The sequence below is a fragment of the Columba livia genome, chromosome Z (assembly GCF_036013475.1).
Source record: "Columba livia isolate bColLiv1 breed racing homer chromosome Z, bColLiv1.pat.W.v2, whole genome shotgun sequence".
NCBI classification, from domain to species: domain Eukaryota; kingdom Metazoa; phylum Chordata; class Aves; order Columbiformes; family Columbidae; genus Columba; species Columba livia.
The window spans coordinates 21,288,380-21,309,322 of record NC_088642.1 but is presented as its reverse complement, the minus strand read 5'-3'; the positions used below and the strand labels follow the sequence as shown (position 1 = coordinate 21,309,322).

Sequence of the window (20,943 nt, the reverse complement as noted above, 5' to 3'; positions counted from 1 at the left end):
ATTATTTCACAAGTCACAGACTCATTTTGTAGAAGATTCTCTGTTCTCGGCAGCTTTGCTATTGAAGAAATAGAACAGATTTGGGTTTTTTTCCAAACTGGAAATTGCTACAGCACAAAGGAGACCCAGAGGCTACGTATCGTTATGAGAGTATTCTGGCAATACAGAAGCATTAAAAATGAAGCAAGATACATTCCTAGTTTCATTCACACACCATTTAAACAGAAACCAGAAGTGGCTGAAACGGATCAGGCCTCAGCTACCTCAAATGTGCATCAAAACCAACATACACACCGAAGTAGTAATGAGGGATAGCTAGTTCTCAGTTTTTTCTTTTTACTTCAGATGTCAACGCACCTATACAGGTAGGAACACTGCCCTTTGCTAACTATTCATCTGGGCCGTCAAACTACAGAGTTTTTGTCCTGTTTTCCAGTACTGTAATCACCAACTTACCACCCACCTCTGTGGATAAAACATATAACTGAGAGGAGAGCAGCTAAGTAGCAGAAACAAGGAAAACATCTTTCCTGTGGCAACAGGCAGTTTACCTCCACAAAAAAAAAAACCTCTTCACAGCAAACTCAGAGGACCCAGGGATGCACCTCGATTCGTAATACTTTTTTCTCTTTAACAGTTGCTGTTGGAGACCATAAATTAGAGCTTGCAGTACCATAAGTGGCCTTTCCACACCACATATTTGACATTGTTGTCCACATGCTTTGGCACACATGATTGTGTTTGACACACAAGTTTACACTGACTGCTGTATTCTGGATAGTACTAAACTGCTATCTCACGCAATCAAATATTCCTTTACATTTTTGTTTTCCAGGTTCATATTACAAGGAACTTCAGCTCCCTCTCACTGCTAATTATTCCTGAAGTTTACACATAGCAAATATCCTCTTCCCATCTAAATCTTCTATGACACTGGCTGTCAAGTAGTTATTTCTTATTTCTGAAAAAATTTAAGGCAAATTTAAAAATATGACTCTGTCCTTTTCAGTGGACAAGTATCTGAGGTATTATCCAATCATATATTTAAAACTTTTCCACAGGTGTTTATAGAAGGAAAAAAAAAAAAAAAAGAAATATTTCAAGTTACCTGAAGTTAATTAACATCTACCTTAACATATCACTGATGAGTATGTTAGTAAGCTACATGAGTGTTGACTTTGGTACCAAACTATGTTCAGAGTTCAGACAGTTATTGCAAACAAATCACAACAAGTGGGAGCCTAACATTACATCTTGGCAATAAGTACTCCAGGTCACAACCCTCTCCCAGCCCACCCCCCCAAAACACCTTTAACTTACAAAGATTCCTAAAATGCTTAACAATGATTACGGTAAAATCCAAATTAACCCCAGAAAAATACTAAGTAACTACGAGAGAATCATTAAATCTACTGTTTGTCTTAATGGGGTAAATCTAATCTACAAAATAATTGTATTTACAGAAAAACAAGAATGCTTAAAGTAGTCTTGTGTGCACTAAGACTTTACTACTATAAACACAGAGTTCAGTAAACAAGTATTTTACTGTAGATTAATATCGTAACATTTAAGGACTCAGCTTTTTGAAGTCCAACTAAAATTCTAACTTATTTCAGGAAGTAAATATGTTGATATCTATCAATTTTAAGTAGCTATACCTGTGGAAACCTAGTGAAGGCAATTCATTCACAGAAATATCACTTTAAAGCATTATTTGGCACACAACCCCATTAATGAACCTGTATGTAACTTGATTTACAGAATACTTATTTGTCATAATCATAGACATGAAACTAAACTGAATTCCTTCTATCAAGGTTAGCATCATTTTACTAGTAAAACCTCTAAGTTTTGTACAGCAAATTTAATGTCTTTGACAACTGACGCTATTTCTATAGGGTCACCTTTAAAAGTAAAGTACATCTATTTTCTAATTTCTGTTTGATTTTCATTACAAAATAGCATAAGCATGTAAGCTTCATCATCATAAAACTGAAGAAGTTTTTCTGTTCTTGTTTAAAATAGTTATCTACAACAAGCTTTATGATATCTTCAAACAGGGTTTCAAAATGAGTGTATTTTACAATTAGATGTTTAACCCATTTTTACTATCCTTCCCAAAACACTTGTTAAAATTTACACCTCTGTCAGGAGGTATAGGAGACCTTAAACAGTTTTGCTCAAGAAAAATACTGTTCTCCCCCAAAATTCATACAGACTTACATAGAGTGTCATCTACATTTGGACAAGTTAATTAGCACAGACTCTCAAATTACTGTGCATCAGTTGACTTTCAATAATTGTGAATATACACTTAGGCCACGAAAAATGCAAACTAATTAAGCTTCCATAGCCAGCAACAAAACAGGGTTAAATTAAATCAAGTTGTGTGCAACTGCCACAGGCTACATATACACAATTGAACACTCACTGTAGCTGAGTATGCAGTAAACTGAAATTATCAGAACTTAACAAGTTATGTCAAATCCTTAGAAGTTCATTTACAGAGCTTTTCATAAGACTCCATTGGTTAATTATTTATCAAGATGAGATTAAGAATTTGCTTAATCCCATGACATGACATGTCTACTTCAAGCCTAGAAAAAGGACTTGTCAAGAATAAATGTAAATATTTACAGAAAAACAGAGATAATTCCTTATTCTGAAGCCTGCTAACTGAATATAACCATTTAACGTGACACTAAATTAAATAAGTAGCTTTCACTATTCTTGCTCTAGGTTGCAGGCTAAGATTACAGTGCAATGTAAAAATTGATAATGTTTACCTTCCAGTATTATGATGGTTTGTTCACATAATGATAGAGAATTACAGACAGAACAGTTTTTAAACCATACAATTTTTATTGCAATTCCTCAAATATTTTAATGATATTTTCCATGGTAAAAATAAATGATCTATTTCTGTAAATAACATGACTAAACTTTACATCATGCTAGACAGAACCAGAGAGAATTACTCCAGTGAGTAAATATGCAGAGCCATAACTCTAATCTTTTATAACAGTGACCCTAGAGTGCACAGTGTGTTACTAAAACTCTCTAAGTCATTAGTCACCTAAATTAACATCAGAAAAGTTCACCTACAGCTTTGCTTCCGTGCTTGTCAGAGCTGCCTCTACTTTCGCAGGACTAAGCAGTTCAACACCTGTTTTACACCTAAGCCTGGGCAATATCTCCAGAATAGGAACGTCCAGTTATACACATGTTTTAAACATGGCTAACACACAAAACAGATTTGTTTGCTCTGCATAATAGCCACCAACTCCATCCCTTTACTCAAAATCTCAGCAGAACAGAGGAATATTAATTGCTCAGGATACCGGACACACAGATTCTAAAATCATCCTCAGTAGCAGGAGGTTCAAACACGCATCTGTCACTATCCATTAGAGTCTTTGACTGGCTCTTACGATTTTATGGGGTAGTAAGCAATACCCTCCTTACCCTCCTCTTGTTGAAGCAGTACTAATCACAGTGCAAAGAAAATTAGACTAGGGAAAAAAGCATGAAAGAGATAATATGATTATCCAATACATTGATTTTAACTCTCTTTCAGGAGGTAGAAGTCTCCTCAGTGTCTTCTGCTGACTAACCAATATGGATTCCTTACTCAGCACCACAGGAGTTATGATTTCCATTTTGGACATTCGCACATCTCAAACTTTGATTGACACTCAAGGGCTGACCTTGAGTGTCAGCAGGATCACAACCAAAAAGTCCTTTTTTGATCTTACTGAAATTTCTTTCTATGATACAGAAACCAAAATTAAAACTTTTACTTACTGCACTGTGACAGCCAGTTTACAAGGCAATACTTTAAGAGCTATTATACTAAATGCATTTCTGTATGTTAAAATGTACATAATTAAAAATTTTGAAGATTTGACTTAAAAATCACCTCTAGAACAGAACATTCAACTCAGAAAAGCTGACATCAAAAAATACCCAAACATTACTTTTTCTGTGTATCATCTCAAAGCTTTCTACACAGAAAATCCTGCACCACAAGGCTGAAATATCACATTCACAAAGTCAATCAAAAGTTAATAAATGCCACTTGCACTCAAGAATTCTGACACAGTCCTTGAATTATATAACTGTGTAACACTCCCATCCCACCCCCAGGCCCAATCTTCACTCATCTTACAGCAGGGATCTGCTCTGGAAATGAATCAGCGGCTATTCATAAGGCTCTAAAGGTCTGTTGCATACATGACTCTTCAAGTAAAAATGAATGAGAAGTATGAAGGGAAGTAGGCTACAGATCACACGGCACAAACAGAAAGATGCCACTCTTGAGAAACTCATTCTATTTCTATTACTAATGGTAAACATTTCTGTGTTCCTTTTTTTCCTGCATGCTCTGAAGCCCAATTTGAAAAAGCACTGATTAATCATATTTGTAACCAAAATTAACAACATCTGTTCTAATATTATCACACGTTATGATGCAAAGAAATTCAAGTTAATTTAAAAATTAGGTCCTACAGTTGCTCCAGTTAGACTTCCAAAGTTATAAAGACCAACTTTCATATCTCAGTTTCTCAACTTGCATGATTACATACTCTCCTCAAAAACGCATTTAAAAAGTAAATATTCATGAAACATTCCAATATTACAATACATGTCACAGAAAAAGCCAGTGAAGAAATTAAGAACTCTATCTCTGGAGCAGGGCTTAATGGTGTGACGTGATTAAGGCAAAGCACTACACATTGAACACCAAAGAAATAAAAACACTTACTCATAAAAGACAATATTGAAAGGAATCTCAATAGTCCAGCCCTTTCCCCAAGGCAGGATCAACAATATCTAAGGCCAATACTAGGAGGCATTAATATAACCTGTTTGGGGTTTAATTTAAAAAAAATAAAAACAAACAAACACTCCATTAAGGAGGCTACATTCCTCCACACAGTCAATGAAATAGGCAAACTACCATAAGGAAAAAAAAAAAAAGTGATAACAGAATTAAAGACTACCACAATGCATTCACAAAGATGCCAAATGCAGACTACACAGGTAATCTGAGCTACAGAATTCCCTGTTGTTTGCAGTTACGAGATGTACTCCATGTTTCTGAGCTTTTTGTTTGTTTTGTTATGTGATTTCCTCAGTTTAACCAAAAAGAAAAACAATTCAAACACTGAATTCCTGTGTATGAAATGATGCTTCTTTGCCCAACCAACCCTTGTTTTGTACTTTTAGCTTCTCAGGCAATTTGTTCTTCCCCTTTCTGGCCTCTCTCAGCACACACTTCCCACCCATTCCCATCCTTAAACTGCTTCCCTTGACCATACATCCATTTCCAGAGCACCCGTCTGTCTTGGCTTCTCGTGAAGCTGTTTCACAACTCTTCCTATATCTTTACTAAGGACACTTGCATCTGCCCCACCACCTCCTTTATCCAGTCCTCTCAGTTCAGCCATTGCTTCCTTAGGAATTCCAAGCTCCTACCCTCCCACCAGTTCCTGCCCTTGAAACTTCCACTCCTTCCCCATTATGTGTGAGTCTGGTTTCAGTCCACCACTCTTCTCCTCCATGTGTTCACCCTTCCAGCTATCTGCAACCTCAGGTCTTGTCCTTTCCACGTTCAAACAAATCAGCACTGTAGATAAGCAAGACATGGGCACCAGAAAACCAGGAATCTCTGTGGGACTATGATGGATCCTTGGATTCCCTGATAGAGGGCAAGGGAACAGAAATTAGCCTTGAAGATATTAAGGCCTATCCGTCAGAAAGATGGGAGTAAAGGAGTATCCGGAGATGTTAAGGATGTGCCCGTGAGAGAGAAGGGAGTAAAAAAGTAACATTAATGATAGCAAAAGTAGCCAATGAGATGTTACTGCTGTAACTTGTAACCAACAGTGAAGAGACACATGAATGGGTAAAACTGTATAAAAATGCGCTTGTGGCAATAAATGGCATCTACTACTTCCATCCTGGAAGAACTTGGTCTATGTCGTTTGTCCACCTCAACCACGACATATGGTGACCCCCATGTGATCCTGCATGAACAGGGTCTCGCATGAAGAAGAGACAGCGATGAAGCTGTGGCAGCCGAAGAGCTGTGGAGATGGAGCCTGTTACAGCTGATAGAGCAGCAGGGGGGAGCTGCCAAAGGTCAGGATCCTTGAAAAGACACCATGCCAAGAGTTGGTGAGCTACTGGGAACAGGGGGGGTTAGAACTTATCTAAAGAAGAGGTTACTATATTATCTACATGGAAGTTGCTTCTGAAGAAGCAAGGTATTAGCCTTCTGGAATTGACTTTACAAAGGACATTATTACAGGGCAAAGCACTACCCAAAGATACAACTGAACTGTTAACGACATGGCACTTGTTGCTAGAGACTTCAAGAGGATTAAAAGAGCAATGGGAACAGGCAGAGACAGTGGAGGGGGATGGCTTCCTGGGCCAAATTTGGGAAAAAAAAAAAAAAAAAAAAAAGTGCATTGTTTTGAACCCCCCTGTTACTAATGATTCTCCAGCACCGTTCAAGTCCGTGTTATCTGATGACTTGGATGAGGATGAGGGTTAGCAGTATTTTCTTGAAAAGTTAAAAGGAAAAGGAGTATGTGTACATGTTGCCCTGAGATCAGATAAAAACTGTGAAAGACTCGAGCAAAATTAGACCTATGCAATGTAACAGCTCTAGATCATTTAGGATGGAACAATGGGGATTCGTTGAAAGGGGCAGGTATCCCCCAACTCTTGGAAGAGACACTAATTGACACACCACAATTACAGGCACTATTAGTTTCTGAAATCCTGAGGCAATCAACAGACCTTGCATATTAAGCCATGATAAAGGTGCCTGAAACCGACAATGCAGCCAAATAATTTACAACTATTAATCAGGGTCCCAATGAGAATTACATGGAATTTATTGGTCATCTTCAAGAGGCCATCAATAAGCAGGTTGAAAACTTAGAAGCTAAGGACGCACTAGTGTTGAAATTAGCAGTAGAGAATGCTGCAACAATTTACATTTAGGCATGCCAAAAGCTGTGTTGTTAAGAAAATCAGCTAGTGCAATTTACAAGGACATAGATTGCAAATTAAAAAATCAAATTTAAATTTCACAAATGGTGAAAGTCTTTAACATCAGGTCACAGACCATACTTGTATCTGGTCTGATCCTACATACTTGCACAGTTTTTGTTGATGGTTCTGGGAAGTCTCATAAAGCTGTGGTGGTCTGGTGTGAAGATAACAATTGGCATCATTCTGTAAAAACTACTGAAAGTTCAACTCAATTAGCAGAACTTGGCACAGCTTTACATTACTTAGAGCTTTTTAAGGAGGAACCTCTAAATTTGATATGTGATTCTGAGTACGTAGTCAAGGTCCAATGCATGTATCTGATTCTGAATTGGTTTTGTTGTGGGTTTTTTTTTTTTTTTTCAAAAACAAAAAGGAGAAGTAGGGGAAACACCACAAAACCAATTGTCAAAAGCATTGTATGTGATGAATCACTTATATCTAAGTGGTGCAGCCCAAATTTGCCTTGTGATGGAACACTTTGCAAGTATGACCCAAAACCATGCTAAAACAGAAAGAATCTACATTAGTTATAGTCAAATCACTAGTTAATGGTCAACGGAAAAGGCCACATCAATTGATAACCTGGGGGAGAGGCTATGCTTGTGTCTTTACAGATCAAGGGCTGCAATGGTTGCCAGCATGAAATGTGAAACCTGTGTTATCTTCCTGACAATGACTGCTGCAGCTGCTTCGTTTTGGATGCCTGCACAGACAAAGACTAACATGTGGATTACTTTAGCTAACATGACTGACCAGGACTCCATATACCTAGCTATGGCATCTCAGGAAAACCCGTTCCACACATGCTTGGTTGGTATCCCCCTTGATGACTACAGCAGCATCATACAACTGTTTCAAAACAGTGGTTGGTGCAAGGGCACTGCAATGAACTGTAATAATACCAACATGGCACTTTGGATTAATTGCCTCCCGGAAGCAGATGTTGAACCACAGGAACTGGAATTGCTGGCATGTATGCCCATGGACGCTTCTATCCGGCTGGTTTGTGAAAAGTGTCAGAACAATATACAAGAACATAAATGGATAAAACTGCAAAATGTTAATGCTACCCTTGGTGACTATAGAAATGAAACTCAATGACATAATGCCTTGCAGAAGAATCCAAGGGCTACCATTGATAATGTGGGACAGTGACCCTAAAACCTCCTGTATGGTGTATTCTTGATCTGTGGAGATAGAGCCTGGCCAGGAATTCCTTCTAATGCTGTTGGAGGGCCCTGTATTTTGGGATGATTAACTCTCTTAACACCCAATGTATCTATGATAATAGATCACAGAAGAGCAAGATGGGAAAAACACTTTTTGCACGTATATGAGTCAAAATGTAATGATAATATAGATTTTTGGGACTCAGGATTAAGGGTTTTAGGATCTCTTGTACCTGGTGTTGGCACAACTAAAACTTTAAATACTTTAGAAAAATTAGGATGCTGGTTAGCTACGCAAACTAACAGAACTTCTAAGGCTTTAAGTGGACTTTTGTTAGATGTAGATTCTGCAAGACACCCTACACTACCAAATAGAGCCAAAATAGATTTTTTGTTATTAGCTCAAGGACATGGGTGTGAACATCTTGACGGGACGCGTTAAATAAATTGTTTAGTGGCTGGGGATTTCAGGGTTATTGTTATCAGTAGTGAAAACGGGACTGATTGTCTTGATGATTGCTGTGGTTGTGTTACTAATGTTGCCATGCCTGATTTCTCTGCTGCAAATGGCCCTGCAGCAGGCAATGAAGGCAATTTTTTTTAGCACAAATACAAAAAGGGGGAATTGTGGGACTACAGTGGGTCCTTGGATTCCCTGATGGAGGGCAAGGGAACAGAAATTAGCCTTGAAGATATTAAGGCCTACCCGTCAGAAAGATGGGAGTAAAGGAGTATCCAGAGATGTTAAGGATGTCCCCGTGAGAGAGAAGGGAGTAAAAGAGTAACATTAATGATAGCAAAAGTAGCCAATGAGATGTTACCGCTGTAACTTGTAACCAACAGTGAAGAGACACATGAATTGGTAAAACTGTATAAAAATGCACTTGTGGCAATAAATGGCATCTACTACTTTCATCCTGGAAGAACTTGGTCTATGTTGTTTGTCTGTCTCAACCACGACAAATCTGTACCACATCTCACTGCTTAGAACTGTACTTATTAAGAAAGTCCTATAATGCATACAAAATTTTTCAACATTAGTGCCTACAATCAGAGAAGTCAGCTAGTTTTTCAGACACTAATAACTTCCTCAATTTTTGGACAAGTTTTCAAATGGCAACAAAACACACATCCCTAATGCAAAAAGTCACCTGACCCGCAAATTTTAAATTCCTTTCCCAAAGAATGGGAGTGTTCAAATTACTCGAACAAAAGGTAATTAATTTTTTTTCCTCTAGCATGACCCTTACGAGCCAGTGAACTATCTGGGTTTTAAACTTTATTAAAAAAGTCAGTCAAAGGGCAGTCACCCAGCATAGAAAATTTCAGCCCAAATGACTGAAGTTTAGTAAAGTCAGAAGTAAAATCAGTACCTTTAAACAGTGTCAAGAAACTAAAGAGGAGTCACTACCAACCCTACCTGTACAAAACAAGCAGGGAGCAATGTGCATTCTTCAAGTCAACTAGTAACTCTGTTATGCAATGTTTCGATTTCTTGTAACTGCCAAATTTAAATAGGATACACTGACATTTTTCTGTGTTACAGGTTATGTCTCAACATGAGTTTTTAAGGAAACTGCCAGGAAGAACCAATCACCACTGAGCATGCTAGTAGAAGAAAAATCCATTTCTCATTATTTAAAATAGAGAGGGGAAGAGAGGGGGGAAAAGAAAGGAAGAAAAGAAAAAGGGAAGGGGACCTAGCATCCAGGTAGAATAAAACAATCGTATCTCTTTAGTCTGAACTAGAAATTTAACAAATTAATCATCAGGCAGATTTTTAACTTTTCTTTCAGGAAAACAATAATAAATTTTCTTTTGAAAAATAAGTTAAACTGATTTTACATCTCCACAAAGCACTCCACATGAGCTCTCATCATTGTTAGAGTCTTACAGAAATTTTCCCAGCTTTTAGACTACAAAAAGCAGATTTCAGATCACTTTTTCTACAGGTGCTAAAGCAGCTGCTGTATGTAGCATCTGATGAGGTCTCTTGAAATTTTCCCTCTCACCCTTAATATCCAGAAAGTACAGCTGAAGAAAAACAGAAAGCAATATATCTGAATGTAAAATAACATGCACAGAAGGCCTCTATTAAAACCTAAGACTTGAAAATAAAATTTCAGACAAGAAGTACTTGTAACTTCATTCTGAATACCTAGGCAACACAGAGGAGAGATTCTTAGATCAAAGATGAGAGACAGGCGTTGCGCTACCACGGACACAGGTTTACAATCAAGAAGCCTGAAGAACTACATAATATTAAAAACAAAAACAAAAGAGAGGAAAAAAAAAGGTTAGTACTATAAACACATGCAATAAAGTATTAAGAATTGTCACAATTATGATCGCTTACACCTACAATTCAGTCTCTTGTGTATTATGATAGTCAATCATTAAATTATCATACACTGGTTTTTGTTATTCACAGGATCTTCACCTCATATGCCACATGACATATTATGTCATGAAACAAACTATTAAAAGGAAATGTCTTCTATGGAACATTACACTTTTTTTACTAATCATTTTGAATAAAACATAGTTAATAAATCTAAATGATTAAAAACACTTTTCCATCCAACAGATCTTTTGCTGGAAACTGCAATTTATAAAAATCAAATCTGAAAAAAACCACAACAAAACAACAACAAAAATCCAACAACTTATTTTCACAAAAAACTCCCACCACAACTGAAGAAAGAAATAAAAACAAAGGAAAAAAAGACTGAACACTACTTATTCTACCTGTTCTACAATATACTCGCAGCCTCTGGACCACACCCAGAGCATATAACATAAAAAGGCATATGGGGGGGGAAAAGCTCAAGAACTTCTCTGCCTGACACTGAGTAGACATTTGGACCAGGACTTTCTACATCCCAAAAGCAGTGCTCTGGCTAGGAATACACTTGCTGCACCTCAGAACAGTCTTGCTTTCCTAACAGAGCCGTAGAGCAGCTGGACAATTGCCTGACATTGCAATGAAACGGTCTGACCACTAAGCTGCAGAGGTTTCTGTTCAACTAGTTTACATGAGGCTGCAACAATTACCAGTTTAATAGACAGAGTTTTATCCCTAACAGCCAATAACCAATGCTGAGGATACCCTCCAGAGTTGCTAGTTCCTGTTGAAAGTTAACAGAGTAACATTTTGAATCTCTCCAATATTGCAGGCAAATCACCTAATTACTTGTGCGATTTGGGTTATTATGTACTTGTCGTCCCTGTTCTTTCTGATAAACTTTAACTGATTTAGGTTTCTTCACAGTATGGTGGGTAATTCTTTTTAATTTTTCAGGACAAGAAATCTATTATTTTCCAGCTGTTGGCATGATCAAGGCTGTTGAAACTTAATAGAAGCTTAAGGCCATCAGCAAAAACACCATTCTGTACTTCTTAGGGATCCAGCATGAGAAACAATGAGCCTGATATGTTGAAATGCAGGGTACTCGCAACCAGAAATAAACTCAAAGAAAACAATGTTAAGAACTTACTAAGTGCTGTAAAGTAACTCCAAAATTCTGAAGAATAAAGGATGTCAAATTAAACAAGATTTATAAACACTTTTAAAACTTACTATTTTGACTCTGTTTCAGTCTTCCATCTGTAAAATGGAAATAATATTTTACAGATGTGCAAAGACAACTCTCTAATGTTTGTGAAATGCAGATACTTATTTGAGATCATTCCTACAAATTAACAGATAAAAACACTTCAGCTTTCACAAAAGATTTGGATGATTACAGCAGGTAATAAGGCAGCAGGCTGCACACTGAATGGCAAATAAAAACAAATATATAGACTAGGTTATAACAGTATACCAGTCAGCTGGCATTTCCCATGCACTGTATGAGGCATTGAATTTGGGCTGCAATGGTAAGGGGGACAACAATAATGTAGTTAAAGGCCCAGCATATGGAGAAGGGGGGTGGATTATGTTTGTTTCTGTAATCTTAGTCTGCTTTTTCTTTATCTGAGTCCCTTGCTTTACAGGCTAGCGTTTTTTAACACTGCTTCTCTAAAATGCATTGCACATCTACACATACACACTGGTACAAAAAACAAAGCACTTCAAATCGAACCACAGTAATAATGTGAAAATGTAAAATATCTACTTATATAAAGAATTCTGAGATCTCTGATTGTAAAACCATTTAAAAAAACAACAGATACAAATACTAGAGACCATAAAAATAAACTTTTCTATAATTTTTTCTAACATGAAAAAAATGGTCTTCAGTGTTAGGTTTTTTATTTCAAAGTTATTTGCATAAACCAAGTAGTCACTTTCAAGTACCGTATCAACAACTGTGTTCAATTTGACTGGAATTCCTTTTAATTTCTACATACATTTGTGCTAAAATCCTTTCTCCATTCCCTTTTGCTAGTGAGATTTTTCCATAGTGCACAGTAGGGACAGGAAGTCAGACACAAATCATAGGTCCTGCACAATCTCCTCAAACACAACTGCTGGGGTGCAGCAGTTGTCAATATAAAGCACTCCTCTCACACGTACTTTGGGGGTCAGGATCACCTACTAAGAAGTATGGTGGTAACACTAAGAAAATAAAAACACAAATACAGATGAATGATATTAAAGATGTTTAGCATGCAAGCCTTTAACAAGTGTAATTTTAAGAGGGCTTCCTTTAAAAAGGATCATTATTGCAATAATACACAGGTATTACCAATTTCAAGCATTTCCTTGTAGGTATCTCTGTGCAAAGTAGTGTTCATTACTCCTGATTCAAAATCAGAAGCTAACCTAACCTGTACTACTTCTACTAAAGTCACATGGAAAGCAAGATTGAAAATAAGCGGTATCATATTGACATGGCCAACTTTTCAAATGTTAAATATTTCTAGTGATGTATTTTGTGGCACTACATAACTACCCTAACACTGGATGACTCACCTCATACATACCAGAAATCAAATTCTAAATCTATTACTATTCATGGTTTTCCAATTAAGTATGCCCATAATTGTTGTCAAATGTCCACACATTCTATTATACACTCCTCTAGAACAATTTCTAGAAAGCATAAATATCTGAATTTCAGATTTAATTTCTTCCCTAGGTCTAGATATTCAGAATAGTGTATTTTTTCTAATTACAGCTATTATCCACTAACTTTACACTTCTTGTGCAATATTTACAAGGCAAATGTTAATACAAATCCAATATAATGACTCGAACACTTTGTAATATAATAAATTATCACACTTGCCACGAACACAAAGAAAATTGCAATAGAAATTTTTTTTATATCAATCCCTGTCTCAAATCAATTCAGAGTTTGACTTTTTCATCTAATATCCTTCAAAATATAGTTACCTATATTGCATAGGAAGAAATGCATGAAATAGTTAGGCCTAAGGCTTTATTACCTTAACCACCATACAAACACAACAACAAAAATTGGTTCTATCCCAAGCAAATTAACTACCTATTGCCCTGTTTCTTCAAAAGTCATATGAACATTAACAGAGTTTCAAACATGCAAGAAGGTTACACAGGGGTACCTGTACACTTACATAGAACAGGTATCTGCAAATAGTTTTAGTAATGCAATTTTGCTTTTCTGATCCTTATGCTTCTTCTACATCAAAATTTAAACATTTCAAATGTAAATATATATACATATATATATATACACATACATATTTTACTGGTTTGCCTGTTCCTATGTCTTTATTTTTTTTAAGTATAAAAACAGCTTTAAAAGACAGCAAAAGGCCTCAGAGAAACATTTTTGATGGAATATCTTCAAGTAAAATGTTTAAGAAGTTGAGAGGAAAAAAAATAAATAAAACTTGTATACAGGAAACAAACTCAAAATGTACAAGATAGTCAAAAGTAAAAAATAGAAGATAACAATAAAGTATTTCTCTTTCAGTTGAAATAATTATTACAACTAATGTCCTGAGAATAATTAATTTTGTATTTCTGCAACATTGATAAAATAACTACAGACTCCTTAAGCAGCTAGCTGCTGTGATAAACAGTGGACCAACACCAGGAAAAAAATTACATAGTCTTGCTTCACATACACACTTAAACGTGACCAAAAAAAACCCCCAATCTAAACCAAAAATAAGCCATCTTATAAACACTTCCAGGTTAAATATCTCTGTCCACTAAATTTATTTTTCTGAAACAAATAAATTTACAACTACATAAACTGTGATAAGGCAAGAAACTAATGATTAAGCACAAATGGCTCTGAAGAACAAAACCAAAAAATTAATTACAAATCACAAATAGCATCTAAAATTTCACTCTATAAAGACATCTATTTTTCATACCAAAAAACTGCATGCTTCCTGACTTAAAAAGAAAAAAGTGTCATAAACACAACGCTCGCAAGACAAACTTGACAGGAGCTACGTAACTACAGTAGCTTATTTCCCATTCATGTCTGGTATATTTAAAGCAAAACTCCTTAAACGAAAAATAAGTCAGGGAAGCCTATTATTGTTAGCTTAACAAACCCATTTCTGTTAAAATTAGACCTGTTTGAAACAGACGACAAAAGAATTGCTAGAGCTCATGTCGCTTCCTGATGATGAAAACTACCCAAGAGCTACAACTAGTTCTGCACAGTCCTTTCTTTCCTGTGAAGCAGAGTTACACTCGGCCTGTACGCATGCTACAGACCAAAAGAAAACACAACAAACACAGCAATTCTCTTGCTGCACACTGAGATAGGGACAGTTAGAGACAACTAGTGGCTCCTCCTGCAATTCACAAAGTTTAAAAATAAAAAGCTGCTTTTTCGACAGTGTAAATGGTTCCTCTCTGCGCATGTAGGCCTGAGGCCCTGTTGCAAACAGTGTCTAACAGGACCAGGCAGCACAAAGACAGGAATGGGAGATTAGTGGGAGGGAGGGAGGCCGGGATTGGGGCTCAGCAGGATCTTGAGGCTTTTTAAAATTCAAACTGCTCCCTGACCAATACAAATCACGGACATGCTACTGACTACTACACGGATTTACAGCATCAAAAACACGCCTTCTACGTGACAGCTATATTAACTTCACCCTTTTAAACATGCATCAGGGCACTAGGAGGCATGATAGCACAGTTTTATAACAAAACTCTAACACAATACATGAGAAAGTTACTCTATTGGATACATTAACCATTTATTATTACAACATATCTAACAGAACAACTAAAAGCCTGCTGAAAAATTAAAAATTATGTAATGCGGATACTTGTTTGCCATTTACAAATTTCCTTTCTTTACCAAAGATGAAACTTTGTATCTTAAAATTTGCCTAAATAATGTAATTTCTGTAGCAGTAGTTTTACTAGTTCACAAGGTGTCTGCTTTAAATCTGCCTCAATTTTTGGTAACACTCACAACTCTGCCACACACAAATCTGAGCTTTACTTCACTGCAAATTAGCTACCATTTACATATAAAGACCTGACACTTAATCAAGCACCATTTACAAAACACATTTGACCTGCTAAAATGACACCTAATTACATATTCAAACATCATGGACATGAACAGCCAATAACAACCTCAGGATCTCAAAGTGAAATGGCCTGACAAGAAAGGATGACACTTTTTAAACATTCCTCACTTTTGACTTTATTAAATTTCGTTTGATTTTCAAGTACTTTGAGTAAGAATTCATCTTCACCTTGGTCCCTTAAATGTCATAAACACAGCACTATACACACAATTCCTCTCGCGTTTTCTATTTATTAGAAGCATAAAATAGTGTTGCTTCTGAATTTATTATATATTCCTGTAACACACACACAGCACATAGACACTGAGATCGTGTGGAGCACTTGATACAATATATTTGCCTATCTGTATTTCCTGGGTCTGCAGGTGTCTGTGTTGTATCAATCAACCCACAATCACTAGTTTTATACTATAAATATACTAAGTGATTAACACACTAATCAATCGTTATATTATTTAGAGATTAAACCTCTGCACACTATAAAATCCGTATGCATTCGAACTTCAGAATGTTCAGAACACAGTTGGTTAAAATAAGGCAACAGCAAAGAGAGCTGGTATTTTTGTTCCTGGGTATTTACATTGTCTCCCCTTATTTCTCCACTTACTCCTTCCCCACTTCAGAAAGCTGTCTGCGCTGGGACCTTCCTTCCTTGCCTCGGTGAAGTTGTAAATATGGCAAAGGATCAGTGCACATTTGCAGCTAATTGTATTGTTTCCTCCTCCTCCTGCTCCTCTCCGGGTTGAGGCCTGTCACTGAGAAGCCGCTTCGCCTTTCTAATCCCCGAGCTGGAGTAAAGGCGCTGGCCGGCGGGCCTGCGCTCTCCACCGGGCCTGGGCCTTCCACCAGCCCGGGAGGAACCAATCTCCTCCACCAAACCCGAGTGAGCAGGAAGGGGGGCTGCGAATAAACACCTCCGGTTGCCACTTATTCCCCTCTACCCCGGATAACAGCTAATCCCCTCTGCTCCCGGCAGTGCTGGGCCGCCTGGGCTGGGAGGCCCGGCCCGCTGCTGGAGAGGACAGGGAGGGGAAGGGGAGACAAGGAGGGGGGATTACCTGAGCAAATCGGCGTCTGAATCCAACGAGAATCCGAGAGAGGGGGAGAGAAATCCGCCCCCCTCCCTCCTCAGAGGAGCCGCCGCCGCTGGGCCGCCGCCGCCGCCGCGGAGCAGGAGGAGGAGGGGAGATAATATAACAACAATAATCCGGGCCGGGAGGGGGGCTGGCTCCTCTTCCGTCTCCTCCTCAGTGCAGCGAACATGTAGAGCCGGGGGGTGAGCGGCCGAGATAAATCCCTTCCCCCTGATCCTGCTTCACAACATCAACCGGGGCCGGGCCGCGCCGAACCGGTTCCGAGAGACACTCCGAGCCGCGGCGAAGCAAGAGGGTGGCCGGGGAAGCAGCGCTGCCAGGGGGCCGCCGCCGCTCCCTCCGTGTGCGGGAGGGCGGGGGAGGGGGCAGCCTGGGCAGGGTGAGTCGGTACCGGGCGGGGGGGGATAGGGGAGAGAGGAGGAGGGGGAAGGATCCTGTGTGTGTCTCTCTCGCTCCCTCTAAGAACAAAATGCCGACCGGAAGTGCAGCTGCAGGAATGACTCCCTCCACCGGCGCCAAACACCAACAGCCTCCCCCTTCCCTCCACTGCCTCCTCCTCGCCCGCTCTCTCCCTCGCTTCACCAGCGCCGCTTCCGCTGCCGCCACTGCGCTTCTCGGAGCCGCCGCAGCTGGAGCGGCTCCCTCCGCCTCGCCTCGCCTCGCCTCGCCGCGGCGTGGCTGCCTCTGCCCTTCCCACCCCTCTGACCGCCGCCCGAGCTTCTTTTTTTCACCTTCTGGTGTGCGGAACGAGAGCGGAGTTTACGCTTAGGCCTGCGCCGAGAGGAAGGCAGCCAGCGATTTTTGAAGAAGTGAGCGCTGAAAAAAACACACGTCTGGGGTTTTGGTGGGGAGGACTGCAAAATGCCGCGTCGCGGGAGGCAGACCTAAATAAGGCGCCTTAAAATGAACCCACAAAGGCGGCCGTCGCCCTCCGTCCCGGCGGTGAGATGTGTCAGCCCTGGGTCACTCGCTGGAGTTACTGTTGCCGCTCACGTCCGTCTCCGGGGTGTAAAGAGGCAGTGTGGCAGGAACTGAAACACCCGATGCTGAAAGCGTTGCCGGGGCGAGGGATTTCCAGGTGGATGTACCGAACTGGAGCGGCTTTTGAAAACAACCCTTTTGGACGAACACTGGGGAAAATGGTAATGTTCAGGTGAAGGGTCGTTTGTTGGAGGCTGATGCTCCCTGCTGCCACCAGATTTACTGGAAATATTTTAATTGTGGGTTGTGAATGAGTGTTTGGAGAAAGAGGGTGTCCTAGTCTGAAAGATTTTCTGGTGTTCCTCCTTACAGGTACAATTGTGAATAATCATAGTACAGAATAGCGAAGAAGCGTTTATATCCAATGAGTTAACTATGTCTTTTTGTACTCACATCGTTTTGCCGTCAGTACTTGAACCAACATCCTTTGATTTTTCGCGGAAGCCTTGCTTGTCTGTGGACTTCAGGATTCAGCCGCAAGTTGGACACAGCTATAAATACCCTGTGGCATGTAAAGACACCTTTTCAGCTCTGGATGGATATTATTTCCACAAAGGATTAATATCTTACACCAATGCACTTGAATATTTCCGAGTCTTAGGATTTCCTGAATAATGCTCTAACACAGATTTAAGTGCCTCTCTCAAGCTTAAACAACTATTAAATTTGAAATGTTGGATTAATCAAAGTTCGTTTTGCAAGTGTATATGTTTTTGCTTGAAAGTACAGAAATGAAGATGGCACTGGAGAATACGGTAATTCAGTACTGGACATATTAGTATCTATGTAAGTTCAATGGAGACAGAGTGAACCAGGCTCTGAAAAAAATGCATTGTATACCTTCATTCCAAGTTAATATAAAAGGTCACAATCCTATAATTGTTTACAGATTTACAATTTCAGGTTATCCATTTGAAATAAAGGGGAAGAATTGGTGTAGTTCATCAAGTGTGTTCATAAGTCTTTGTGCTTAATTTAAGACAGTGTAGCTCTGTAACTCAAGAGTGAAAATATTTATCTGTTCTTGGTAAAAAACTGAAGTTTAATGAACTACGTATTTGGAGTTCACCCACCTATATGTATATGGATATATACACTTAAGAATTCACATGAAAATGCAATTCTAAAATGACAAAGCTGGCCAAGAAATCTATTTCTAACTGACTTACCAATTCATGTTGATGGAGTCTTTCTGTGACTTTAGTAATTCATTTATATAACATTTTATTTTCTTAATTGGTGAGTTAGTATGTAGTTAAAATGTTAATACTGAAATTTTCATTTTCAAATGCCAAATATGGTTTAGCCAGTACAAACATCATCATAAGACACAACATATATTTGACTACGGTTCAGTCAGAATTTCCCTGTGAGAATGTCACTAGACTGTCTTATGCTTTTAAAATCCTGTTCAAGTAAGTGAATTTGTAGAAACAGCTATTTTGCTTGAGTACTAGGATGTTACTACCTGCAGTATAAAACAACTAATTTAGGCCATTAGTTGTTTTAGAAGGTGGTGCTGTAACACAGATGAGCAATTTTTTTTTTCCCTTAAGGGAAATTAAACATGTTTTATTCCATTAGATATTACTGCAATCCACTTTTAAAAATGAAAGATCAAATTATTCAATTGCATTCAGCCAAGTGGTTCTGTTTATTCCTTTTCTCTTCAAAGGTCCATTCACAATTTATTGCAGAATGCAGTTTCACCATGTTCCTAAAAAACACTTCGGTATCCATGGGGTTCATCTCATTATGTCTGAAATGGTCTGAAAAAGGGATTTTAGTATATTACCTGAAAGCATACCAGGATACTTCAAACCTTATATAAGGTTCCAGGCCTCAGTCATGGGGTGGAGATAGCCCTAATCTGTATGGGCGGAGCTATGCAGTCACATAACCATAACGGTGGCAACAAGGCGTGTGTACTGCGCTGAACAAAGCTGGTGGCAGTGCGGAGGAGAGCAAAGCGCTCTGAATTCCCCTGATAAATCACATCGATGTTGTCCTGAAAATGAACTGCAAATTTCAGGGTAAAGCTTTAGAACCTAATCCTCCACCCTTTGATGTCAAGGGAGAATGTGTCTTTTGCCTTAAACAAATGACTGGGCTCCCATAAATCTAAGTTATTTGCACAGTCAGTTATTCTGAGACCTGTTTCTTGTTCTTCAAAGAGTATTTTAATGCAGCTTTAAAAGGCAGGAATGAAAGATCTTCATGCAGACAGTACTGTTTTAAAAATATATGTTAACGCGTAGGTACCTCCTGTGCTGCTGTTTACAACTGTGTACTGAGATAAGCAAAGATAGCAGTTGTGTGTACACTGTTGAGAATAGTGAAGAGACCTCTTTGCCCTCCTCATTCTGATGTTAACTTCTGTGACAGCTACATGCTGTTATTTAGCTTCATAAATTATGGACAGCATGTAATACTACAGTAAAAACAGACCTGGCACCAATGTTTTGTTAGAGGTTACTTGGTGTCATTTGATTTTTTCTATCTAGAATTAATTAAAAGTGTATTGTACATTTCCTTTTTTGTCTCTTTAAGGGCTGGTATTATATACAGGATATCTGATGTTTTAAGTTGTTAATGGGGTACGCAAATGTTTTTATATTTACATTTTAGTAATCTATAGGCAGTATGTATTTCTGGGCAGATTTTTTTTAAAGAAATGTGATGTGTCAGCAAAAATTAAAAAAAAAAAATTATTGTCTATTTTTTGTATTTTTTCATAATTGAAAAGAACTTTCCTATAAAATTTTGGGAGCTCATTATCTGAATGCAATACAGTAATGCAATCATTAGCTATCATCTGAAATTTAAGTATTCAAATTATTTAGAATCTGGTGTTAATGCTGGATTACAACAGCGAGTAGAAAGAATGTAATAATGAATGCCATATGACAAGTAATATAAATTTATGTTCTTTGCATTGACTTTTGTTCACAGGAGCAAATAGTAGCACCGTGTAATTAATTCCCTGGGGAATATTCATTGTGAGAAGTAAGCAACCAAAATATCAGATGAGGCCTTCAGTGGTACAGGTAAAATAAAAACCAAGGAAGCCTGCAGATCGAGGACTAAAGTTTTTGTACAGTTACGTGCTCTAAGATTACAACTTGATGGTGACAGAT

At 38.4% G+C, this 20,943-nt stretch overlaps 1 protein-coding gene and 1 long non-coding RNA gene across 10 annotated transcripts in view; one reads left to right on the top strand and one right to left on the bottom strand.

The window, feature by feature from the left end:
• Positions 1 to 20,943, bottom strand: part of NIPBL (NIPBL cohesin loading factor) — a 167,016-nt gene that overhangs the window by 139,028 nt on the left and 7,045 nt on the right. For 4 of the 9 annotated variants that reach the window (XM_065047569.1, XM_065047573.1, XM_065047575.1 and 1 more), the window contains exon 3: positions 18,200 to 18,308. The gene's annotated coding sequence lies outside the window, so the exon portion shown is untranslated. Of the gene's footprint in view, positions 1 to 16,789; positions 17,300 to 18,199; positions 18,309 to 20,943 lie in introns of those variants that run through there. The other 5 variants (XM_065047568.1, XM_065047574.1, XM_065047571.1 and 2 more) reach the window with 3 other exon arrangements.
• LOC135577463 (uncharacterized) lies at positions 17,433 to 20,420 on the top strand. Its single transcript, XR_010469271.1, has 2 exons — positions 17,433 to 17,967; positions 18,119 to 20,420. It is a non-coding gene; the product is annotated as an uncharacterized LOC135577463 (long non-coding RNA).